Below are 12,059 nucleotides of genomic sequence, written 5' to 3' on the forward strand. Positions count from 1 at the left end.
GATGGCGATCCAGGCTCCTATACTATCTACTGGAGTCTGCATCGATCGACGACGAGGACCCCATTGTCGTCGAGGCCGTCGATGCTCCCTTGTTGACTAAGATGTCGTCAGTGAAGATCCCGACGATGACCGATTCATCGACGAGTGTTCCGTTGATGACGACACCGTCTACGACATCAACGAAGATACCGTTGACGATGACACCATCAACAATGGAATTTCCTTTTCCTGTGATTTGTGCACCATCAACGAGGATTACCCAAGTCACCAGAGTAACTGAGACGTTGCTATGGCCATCCATGCAAGAGTATCGCAATGTTTCGCCCTTGCTTCCGTCACACCTGCTGGAGGGTTATGTAGAAGAGGATGTAGATGACGATGATGGTCTTTATGGGGTTGCTCACAACCCATCGGAGCTTCACATAAAGTGTCAAGAGGATGGCGATAATGAGGACTATCCTGATGAGACGCAATACTACGAACAGGGGTATATGGCTCCACGTCAGTTATCAATATAGTTTTCAACCACAGCCACGCCCCAGGGACATGGCCCATCTTCCACCATCCTTGATACGAGATCTACAGGCCATGTTGGCGGATTACCGACATAGGTTTTCACTACAACAGAATCAACCAGACAGGGCGGTGCTTCAAGAATATCCTTCAAGTACGCCAGCTGCTCAACTGTCTAGCACACCTGCGAATATTCCAGACCCCGGAACTGCCAACCCTAGAGCACATGACACTTCCTCTTCGGAAGAGGACAGAGAGGAAGGTGAGCTGCCGGATCCAGTCGCTGCTACTGCCCCATGGCATGACTCTTATTTCAACTCCCTCCCCTCCTCCGCACCTTCTATCAGACTTTCCTCTTGAAGATATCCGAGTATTTCATAACCTAATGCAGAGGGCTGCCTACAGGCTTCATCTGTCTATTGCAGTAAAACAGACCGAATGCTTCTTATATGACTTCAAGGAAGACACGAGGAAATTGGTACGCTGTATATATAGATCATATATGTCAGGAAGGCATCAAGATAATGAAGACACCAGCGTCCATACCACCAGTGCTACCGCATGTTGAGAAGACGTACAGGGCTCCAGATGACTCTCCATCTTGCCTCATTGGGCATCCCAAGCTGGATTCGGTCATTTGTCAAACTGCACAAAGATGCTCTAAAAACCCTGCTACCCTGATTACTACTCCTCCAGATAAGGAAGGGCGTAGGATGGGCATTTAAGGAAAACGTTTTTCTTCTATGGCAGTTGTGACAATTAGGGCAGCGAATGCCCCAGCCATTATTGGCCGCTATTACTGTCAAATGTGGTCTGACATGGCAGGGTGAATAGACCTTATCCCTGAAGATAAAAGACAAGAGACAAATAAGATAATAGTGGAAGGTGAGCGTGCAGCTTCAGAAGCCATTGACTGTTCCTTTTGACGTGGCCAATACTCGCTTTAGACAACAGGCGGGAGCTGCTCTGCTCCGACGTCAAGGATGACTGAAAGCAACCACCTTTAGACCTGAGGTGCAGACAAAGGTTCTGAATGTGGCTTTCAAAGGTGAGTCACTCTTTGGAAAGCATATAGATTAGGCACTGTTGGCAATTAAAAATGATCATGACCCCGCGAAGTTATTGGGCACACTACAATACAGAAGGGTGCCTTTCAGAGGTGCTAGAGGATGAGGATTCGCAACTTACAAGGGAGGTCACCAGAGGGCTTAACAGTATCAGCCATACCAGTCACAATATCGACAATCTTATAATCATCCATCTTACCGTCCGTCATCTACAGCTGGTTTCTGTCGCCAGGGAGGCCGCAAGTGAATGCCTCAACAAGGTCGCGATTCAGGCAGAAACCAATGATCACACCAGGGTACCAGTCCCCCTCCCCTCCCAGCCTGTGGGTACGAAGATTTCCAGCTATGTCCACTAGTGCTGCAAAGTAACAACAGATCTCTGGGTGTTGGACCTTTGTTACATTTCTAATTATATTGTTGTTTATACATTGTGTCCCTGCACCTTTAATAGTCCTTGTATTCCTTTGACTTCTGCACCTGCTTGCTGTTATGGTGATTACAGTTAGAACTGGAATCTCCATTTTATTCTACTCCTGGGCTTTGAATGAGGAGTACTGTGCCCTATGATTAAACAGTTTCTACCTTTTATTTGGATTCCTGCTTCTATTTTTATTGGAATTTTACATTTGGCGACGAGTTACAGCGTTCCTGCTACTTTCTGGGGCACAGAAGCAGTACAATTTTCTTGGGATTTTAATATTTTATCTTGCTGAAGTATTCATTATATATGGAACATTTGAATTCATGTGGTTGGTGCTATTGATTTTATTTTCCACCATCGTTTTTTCCTGATCGTCTACAGAGCTTGTTTTTACAAAATACGAATTTTGGACAATATTGGAATATTTTATGGCTCGGCATCTTTTGAACGTTTGGCCGTTATATCACCCACACAAACTAAATGCTAAGATTGTGATGACATCCACGCGGTTCCATGTGTACTACGCACTTGCCTGGAATTGAGAAGACACAGACTGCCTCACTGAAGCTGCTGGCAGACGTGAAGACTACCACGTCATTGTGCTGGGAGGGAGGCTGCAGAGCAAGGTGAAAGCTCCACGCACTTGCCTGGAATTGAGAAGACACAGACTGCCTCACTGAAGCTGCTGGCAGACGTGAAGACTACCACGTCATTGTGCTGGGAGGGAGGCTGCAGAGCAAGGTGAAAGCTCCACTGGATCATCACGGGGTAATTCGTGGAGGTGATGTTCCAACACAAGAGCGCAACGTAAGCTGCAGATTATGGTGGAAGCGTTCCTGCGTCATCACGCTACGTGGATGTGATGTTCGTTCCCACGTCAAAGCGTGACGTAACACCATTTTGGATCCCCATCTTCATCGGTGATACACACATCTCTGTGCAATTTGTGACCGTGTGTAATTTTTGTCAACAACGATGTACATGTCGATACATCAAATTATACGCAAACATCTTTGATACTTATCGGCGGCTCATCAAAGCGTTTGGCAGATACAGCGTTTGGCTTACATGTAATTAGCACCTCATTTTGACACTAACAAGAGGAACTCTTGACTTGCATGTTTTGTCATACATCGAAGCTATATTTATTGATCATTGCACATCACGCTGATGTGCACAGCTTTTCATACTTATTTATCTGTTTTTATTTTGTCATTTGTTTTTTTGATAATTAATACAGTGAAGTTTTAGTAATATTACTATATTTCTGTCCCTATTGTTAATATCCACGTTTAACATGCAATTTGAAGCACCTTCCAAGTTTCTTCAATGTAATGGGGACCCTCCTATTCCTTGGTCCAGATGGAAGGAGGTGTTTTTAATGTACTTGAAGGCTATTGATGGTGACAGAATGGGTAATGAAAGGAAAAAAAATACTTTCCTTCATTGTTTAGGGTCGGAAGGTCGAGCCATTTTCAGAACTCTTCCTTTAGTGCAAGGTGAACTCGACACTTTTAATGAAGCATTACTACACATGGAAACGCGATTTAAACCCACCACCAGCATAGCTTTAAATAGATACAAATTTTATACTAGATAATAAAGGGATTCTGAATCTTTTGATGATTTTTTAACTGCTCTTAGAACATTAGTAATTTCGTGTAATTTTGGTATTATTTCTGATGACATGATTAGAGTTCAGATAATTGAATGTTAGAAGCAAAAAAGCGCAAGAGCAGTTGTGGATTCTAGGAAACGCTAATCTACATGACACCACAGCGACTGCGAAAGCATTTGAACAATCCGAAAAGTGGATGAAAACTATTGAGGATGTTAATGCTAAGGGTGATAAGAGCAACAAGACTGTTGATGAAGTTTGCGCCATGAATAATTCTGGCAGTAACTCAGTTAAACATCCTCTAGGAGTTAAAGGCGGTGAGAAGAGTATAATATGTTATAGGTGTGGTAGTACCAAACATGTAGCTTCATTTAAATTTTGTCCCGCCATCGGTAAGGAATGCATCCAATGTGGTAGGGTGGGACATTTTGCCAGAGCTTGTAAGGATGACAAGAAGAGAACCATTTACAAAAGTAGAAGGTTTTCCACTAAAAGCAGTGAGGTTTCTTGTATAACCGGTACTCCTTCTGTTCATGAAGACCAAATTTTTCGAGAGAGGTATTTTACTTTCTTTACTCAATATATGTGCCCTCGAAGTTGAGAGTTTAAGTTCACCCAAATGTGTAGTTAAATTCTTAAATGAAAATTTGGAGCTAATGGCTGACTTGGTCAATAATCAGAGAATTATTTCAATGATAAATATGGTTGTACTATGTCTACTAATAGTCTATGTTCCCCAGACATAGTAGCTCAAGGTTTTGATGGGTCCAATGTTGATTTTATGGGGTACGTTGCTTCTGACATTAATGGAAAATGGAGACCAATTCTGGACCTAAGGAATCTCAACAAGTTTCTCAAGAGACAGACGTTCAGAATGGTAACGCTTTCCGACATCCTAGGTCTCTTAAACAAAGGAGATTTCATGACTTCGCTAGACATGGACGACGCATATTTTCATATCCCAATCCATTTGAAGCATCAGAAATTATTAAGATTCAAGGTGGCTGGTACCCACTACCAATTTAAAGTATTTTAGTTTGGCCTCAAATCGGCATCACAGATTTTCACCAAGAGCCTAGCGCACGTAGCAGCAGCCCTGCGATCTCAGGGGCTTCAATTATTCATGTATTTCGACGACAGGCTGTTCAAAGCACCAATAGCACAGGAGGCCAGTCGAGCTATGAGCACCTGCCTTCACATGATCAGGATGTTGAGACTCACTTTAAACAAAGAGAAATCCTTGTTCCATCCCAGTCAAGACATATCCTTCCTGAGAGCGTCCATAGACACCATTCAATGCAAAGCGTTCCTATCTCACAAAAGACAGATACGTCTACAAACGCTTGCGAAGACCATATAAACAAGCATTTGCAATGCAATAGGTCTCGCATTTATAAGAGTTTGAGCTATTGGCATTGTAAAATTACAATGCCTTTTATTTATGTTTTGGTTTTAAAACAAATAAAAGGCATTGTCATTTACAATGTCAGTAGCATAAACTCGCATAAAAGCAGTGTGGGGCGTGCAGCAGTGTGGGGCGTGCAGCAGTGTGGGGCGTGCAGCATTGTGGGGCGTGCAGCAGTGTGCGGCGTGCAGCAGTGTGTGGCGTGCAGCGGCGTGCAGCAGTGTGTGGCGTGCAGCAGTGTGTGGCGTGCAGCAGTGTGTGGCATGCAGCAGTGTGCGGCGTGCAGCAGTGTGTGGCGTGCAGCAGTGTTTCGTGTAGCAGTGTGAGGCATGCAGCACTGTGTGGCGTGCAGCAGTGTCGTGCAGCATGCAGCAGTGTGTGGCGTACAGCAGTGTTTCGTGCAGCAGTGTGCGGCGTGCAGCAGTGTGTGGCGTGCAGCAGTGTTTCGTGCAGCAGTGTGCGGCAGTGTGCGGCGTGTAGCAGTGTGCGGCGTGTAGCAGTGTGCGGCGTGCAGCAGTGTGCGGCGTGTAGCAGTGTGCGGCGTGTAGCAGTGTGCGGCATGCATCAGTGTGTGGCGTGCATCAGTGTGTGGCGTGCAGCAGTGTGTGGCGTGCAGCTGTGTTTCATGTAGCAGTGTGAGGCATGCAGCGCTGTGTGGCATGCAGCGGCGTGCAGCAGTGTGCGGCGTGCAGCAGTGTGAGTCGTGCAGCAGTGTGACGCATGCAGCAGTGTGCGGCGTGCAGCAGTGTGCGGCGTGCAGCAGTGTGAGGCGTGCAGCAGTGTGTGGCGTGCAGCAGTGTTTCGTGTAGCAGTGTGAGGCATGCAGCACTGTGTGGCGTGCAGCAGTGTGCGGCGTGCAGCAGTGTGCAGCGTGCAGCAGTGTCGTGCAGCATGCAGCAGTGAGTAATGCAGCAGTGTGCAGCAGTGTGCGGCGTGCAGCAGTGTGTGGCGTGCAGCAGTGTGTGCCGTGCAGCAGTGTTTCGTGTAGCATTGTGCGGCGTGCAGCTGTGTGTGGCGTGCAGCTGTGTGTGGCGTGCAGCAGTGTTTCGTGCAGCAGTGTGCGGCGTGCTGCAGTGTGCGGCGTGCAGCAGTGTGTGGCGTGCAGCAGTGTGCGGCGTGCAGCCGTGTGCGGCATGCAGCAGTGTGTGGCGTGCAGCAGTGTGTGGCGTGCAGCGGCGTGCAGCGGCGTGCAGCAGTGTGTGGCGTGCAGCAGTGTGAGGCGTGCAGCAGTGTGAGGCGTGCAGCAGTGTGTGGCGTGCAGCAGTGTGTGGCGTGCTCAGTGTGTGGCGTGCTCAGTGTGTGGCGTGCAGCAGTTTGTGGCGTGCAGCAGTTTGTGGCGTGCAGCAGTGTGTGGCGTGCAGCAGTGTGAGGCGTGCAGCAGTGTTTCGTGCAGCAGTGTGCGGCGTGCAGCAGTGTGTGGCGTGCAGCAGTGTTTCGTGCAGCAGTGTGCGGCGTGTAGCAGTGTGCGGCGTGTAGCAGTGTGCGGCGTGCAGCAGTGTGTGGCGTGCAGCAGTGTGTGGCGTGCAGCTGTGTTTCATGTAGCAGTGTGAGGCATGCAGCGCTGTGTGGCATGCAGCGGCGTGCAGCAGTGTGCTGCGTGCAGCAGCAGTGTGCAGCAGTGCGTGGCGTGCAGCAGTGTGCGGCGTGCAGCAGTGTGCGGCGTGCAGCAGTGTGTGCCGTGCAGCCGTGTGTGGCGTGCAGCAGTGTTTCGTGTAGCATTGTGCGGCGTGCAGCAATGGGTGGCGTGCAGCAGTGTGTGGCGTGCAGCAGTGTGTGGTGTGCAGCAGTGTTTCGTGTAGCAGGGTGCGGCGTGCAGCAGTGTGCGGCGTGCAGCAGTGTGAGGCGTGCAGCAGTGTGAGGCGTGCAGCAGTGTGCGGCTTGCAGCAGTGTGCGGCGTGCAGCAGTGTGAGGCGTGCAGCAGTGTGTGGCGTGCAGCAGTGTTTCGTGTAGCAGTGTGAGGCATGCAGCACTGTGTGGCGTGCAGCGGCGTGCAGCAGTGTCGTGCAGCATGCAGCAGTGAGTAATGCAGCAGTGTGCAGCAGTGTGCGGCGTGCAGCAGTGTGTGGCGTGCAGCAGTGTGTGCCGTGCAGCAGTGTTTCGTGCAGCTGTGTGTGGCGTGCAGCTGTGTGTGGCGTGCAGCTGTGTGTGGCGTGCAGCAGTGTTCCGTGCAGCAGTGTGCGGCGTGCAGCAGTGTGCGGCGTTCAGCAGTGTGCGGCATGCAGCAGTGTGTGGCGTGCAGCAGTGTGTGGCGTGCAGCGGCGTGCAGCAGTGTGTGGCGTGCAGCAGTGTGTGGCGTGCAGCAGTGTGCGGCGTGCAGCAGTGTGAGGCGTGCAGCAGTGTGCGGCGTGCAGCAGTGTGTGGAGTGCTCAGTGTGTGGCGTGCAGCAGTTTGTGGCGTGCAGCAGTGTGTGGCGTGCAGCAGTGTGAGGCGTGCAGCAGTGTGCTGCATGCAGCAGCAGTGTGCAGCAGTGCGTGGCGTGCAGCAGTGTGCGGCGTGCAGCAGTGTGTGCCGTGCAGCAGTGTGTGCCGTGCAGCAGTGTGCGGCATGCAGCAGTGTGCGGCGTGCAGCAGTGTGTGGCGTGCAGCAGTGTGTGGCGTGCAGCGGCGTGCGGCGTGCAGCAGTGTGAGGCGTGCAGCAGTGTGTGGCGTGCTCAGTGTGTGGCGTGCAGCAGTGTGTGGCGTGCAGCAGTGTGTGGCGTGCAGCAGTGTGTGGCGTGCAGCAGTGTGTGGCGTGCAGCAGTGTTTCGTGTAGCAGTGTGCGGCGTGCAGCAGTGTGCGGTGTGCAGCAGTGTGTAATGCAGCTTCGCGCTTGAATGCCTCACATGCTCTGGCCATAAACCGCATTCCTAAGGTCTTGTGCCCCTTACTAAATCTCTGAATGCGTGAGGCGTGCAGCAGTGTGCGGCTTGCAGCAGTGTGCGGCGTGCAGCAGTGTGAGGCGTGCAGCAGTGTGTGGCGTGCAGCAGTGTTTCGTGTAGCAGTGTGAGGCATGCAGCACTGTGTGGCGTGCAGCGGCGTGCAGCAGTGTGCGGCGTGCAGCAGTGTCGTGCAGCATGCAGCAGTGAGTAATGCAGCAGTGTGCAGCAGTGTGTGGCGTGCAGCAGTGTGTGGCGTGCAGCAGTGTGTGCCGTGCAGCAGTGTTTCGTGTAGCATTGTGTGGCGTGCAGCTGTGTGTGGCGTGCAGCTGTGTGTGGCGTGCAGCTGTGTGTGGCGTGCAGCAGTGTTCCGTGCAGCAGTGTGCGGCGTGCAGCAGTGTGCGGCGTTCAGCAGTGTGCGGCATGCAGCAGTGTGTGGCGTGCAGCAGTGTGTGGCGTGCAGCGTCGTGCAGCAGTGTGTGGCGTGCAGCAGTGTGCGGCGTGCAGCAGTGTGCGGCGTGCAGCAGTGTGAGGCGTGCAGCAGTGTGTGGCGTGCAGCAGTGTGTGGCGTGCAGCAGTTTGTGGCGTGCAGCAGTGTGTGGCGTGCAGCAGTGTGAGGCGTGCAGCAGTGTGCTGCATGCAGCAGCAGTGTGCAGCAGTGCGTGGCGTGCAGCAGTGTGCGGCGTGCTGCAGTGTGTGCCGTGCAGCAGTGTGTGCCGTGCAGCAGTGTGCGGCATGCAGCAGTGTGCGGCGTGCAGCAGTGTGTGGCGTGCAGCAGTGTGTGGCGTGCAGCGGCGTGCGGCGTGCAGCAGTGTGCGGCGTGCAGCAGTGTGAGGCGTGCAGCAGTGTGTGGCGTGCAGCAGTGTGTGGCGTGCAGCAGTGTGTGGCGTGCAGCAGTGTGTGGCGTGCAGCAGTGTGTTTCGTGTAGCAGTGTGCGGCGTGCAGCAGTGTGCGGTGTGCAGCAGTGTGTAATGCAGCAGTGTGTAATGCAGCAGTGTGCGCAGATGCCAGCTTCGCGCTTGAATGCCTCACATGCTCTGGCCATAAACCGCATTCCTAAGGTCTTGTGCCCCTTACTAAATCTCTGAATGCGTGAGTCGGCGCACGCGCAGGAAGTACCTGGTGGCAAATGGAATGCGCGTGGTTGTGCGCGTAAACGCCACCCGATCCGCCTGGGAATCCTTTGGGAGCATTTTCTGAAGCCCCTACATAAGTCTCGCTGAGCTATCGCTTACGCGATAGCCAGGCGAGACCTAAAAAGGGTCAGTTTCTGTACGAATGTACAAGTCGCTCCTTTGTTCTCCAGCAATAAATCTGGTGCCACTAGCCGGACTGAAAATTAGGCCTCTTCAAGAACAGTTACAAAAGCAATGACAACGGGCTTTGAGATCCTTCGAGGGGCGGAATTCAGATCACAGCACAAATGCTAAACGCACTGCAATGGTGGTTTCATGCACCAAATCTTGTACAATTTTCTCCAGACTATCCCAGACTTCATACTAACAACAGACGCCTCCATGGAGGGCTGGGAAAGTCACCTGCAAGAATTACAAATTCAGGGCAAATGGTCCTCTGCGCAGAAACATCAGCCCATCAACCGTCTAGAACTCAAAGCCATCAGGCTTTCTTGCCGAGAATAGCGGGATCCTCAGTGTTGGTTCGTTCGGACAATACGACCAGCATGTATTAAATCAACAAATGGGGAAACAATATCCATTACGCTATCTCAGGAAGCGTAGGAATTATGGGATTGGATGACACAGAATGGAATCTCTTTAAAGCCGAGCATGTCAGAGGTCTGCACAATACTCTGGCACACACCTTAAGCAGAACTCAGACCAGATATCACGAGTGGGAGCTCGAGCAGTCCCAACTCGACAAGCTAATTCGAAAGTGGGTGAAACCAGCGTTGGACCTCTTCGCGACGAAGGAGAACGCCAAATGCTAGTATTATGGCTGTACATTCCCTCTACCAGGGTCAAGGGGGGAATGCCCCATTAATGCGATGGTCCGGGATATATGTTTACGCTTTTCCCCCATCCCGTTAATTCCCAGGGTATTAACCAAGATGAAATCGGAAGTCTGTCGCTCGGATCCTGAGAGTGCCACGATGGCCCAGAAAGTACTGGTTCTCGAAGCTACTCCTGCTGTTTGAGTTTAAGCCCATTCGCCTGCAGGCGTGTCCATCTCTGTTATCGAGGGACAAAGGCCAAGTGAATCAACCGGACCCGCAATCTCACGCATGGCTCCTGAGTTCTTAAAATTCAGGGATTTGGATATTGCAGGAGTGCAGGGAAGTTATTGCCAAATCCCGAGCGGATAGCACTATCAAAACATAGTCTAAAATGGAAGCGATTCTGTTTCTGGTGCCAGCAAAACAATCTTCACCCGCTTCAAGCATGTCCTGAGCAGATTTTACCGTATCTCCACTCACTGGCGAAATCAGGTCCCACTTTCTCTTCAATGAAGGCTTACCTGGCTGCAATTTGCCGTTCTAGGAAGTCTCCTCAAGTTCCTTCTCTCTGTGCCTCTAGACTTATAAAACAATTCATGAGGTATCTCTTCTTCGCATTTCCCCCGGTACGTGCGTCCCCTCCGCAATGGAAACTTATCTTAGTTGTGACACAGTTGATGAGACAGCCGGTTGAGCCAATTCACAAAGCAGAGCTCAAGTTTCCCACCTGGAAGGTGGCCCTCTACTGGCTCTCACATCTGCGAGGAGGATTAGTGAAATACAAACTTTTACAATCAAGAAACCTTTTCTGCATTTTACTGAGAATTATGTAGATCTGTGACCAAATCTGACTTTTATCCCAAAAGTCCCGACACAGTCTCACCTCAACGAACCAGTGAAATTTGCAATCTTTCTTTCCAAACCCATGTAGCCCAGCAGAACGGGCTTTGCATGCGTTGGATATTAAGAGATGGTTTAAAATTCTACCTGCATAAAACAAAATACATAAGGAAGACAAATCAGTTACTGGTCACTTACGAACAAGGAAAACAAGGAACAGCAGTAACTAAGGCCACGGTTGCCATGTGGGTCTCTTCTGCAATCCAGTTCTGTCACGACAAGTCTAACAAGCCTCTAGCAATAAGAGCTAAAGCGCACCACTTCACCAGGAAAGTTTCTACGTCAGCAGCTCTGTTTGCTGGAGTGACATTGGATAAGATATGCCGTGCTGCGACATGGAAAAATGTCCACACTTTTACAAAACATTACTGTCTAAAATCTAACCAGCGTGAGGATGCAGCTGTGGGCCAAGCGGTACTGCGTCATCTCTTCAATTAAGGTCAGCCTCTTTATTTGATATAAGAGGAACTTTTTTCTTTAATCTTACTTAGAGTATATACATATATATATATATATATATATATATATATATATATATATATATATATCTGTACTTTATTTCTGTTACAAAGGTGAATCCTTTGTATAACTTTGAAGTTTAAGCACAGCTTTAATTGTTCTATTATTTAATTCTGCTAGAACGTTCCATTACATACATTCTAAACAGTATAGTATGTTATGAATACTAATGTCACTGTTATATTTCAATAGCTTTGGAGGTTATAAGTTACATGTCTCCCTCCTTCCTCTAACGACAGTACAATTTTAGGGTACTGCTTGCTAGTGGGATTCAGGCATGTGAATCTGTGAAAGAGACCCCAATAGAAAATAAAAAAATAAGTTACTTACCTGTAACTACGGTTATCCAGTATTAGTATCTTTCATAGATTCACATGCAACCCACCCTCCTCCCCGTAAAGGCAGTTCTTTTAGTATTTGGGATTCTTACTTCCCACTTGTGCTTAGAAACTCTGAAGAGGACTTGCTTCTGCTTGGAGTGTTTATAGAGGGCGCTAACAGCTGATTGGCTGGGTTTCAACATGTAGTCCTTTTTCAAAAAAGGACATAGATAGGCTACTGTTTAGATGGCCTTGGGCCATTATAGCCTATAAAACTTTTAAAGCACTGCTTGAATATTTTACCGTGGCACTCTCATCTCAATGACGGGGAATGATTCAGGCATGTGTATTTGTGTATTAAGCATGAAAAGATTTCAAGCAGGGAACTGTTTAATGAAAACAGTAACTAAAGACTGGACTATACTGTTTTGTTGTCTGTAGTAAAAAGTAAAGATATGTAGGAAAAGAAGGGATAGATTGAGACTGTT

General features: G+C 49.5%; 1 protein-coding gene across 6 annotated transcripts in view; it reads left to right on the plus strand.

Moving 5' to 3' along the window:
* MIS18BP1 (MIS18 binding protein 1) overlaps positions 1-12,059 on the plus strand; it is a 772,466-nt gene that overhangs the window by 337,550 nt on the left and 422,857 nt on the right. The window lies entirely within an intron of this gene.

Source organism: Triturus cristatus, chromosome 9 (assembly GCF_964204655.1).
Source record: "Triturus cristatus chromosome 9, aTriCri1.1, whole genome shotgun sequence".
Classification (NCBI taxonomy): Eukaryota; Metazoa; Chordata; class Amphibia; order Caudata; family Salamandridae; genus Triturus; species Triturus cristatus.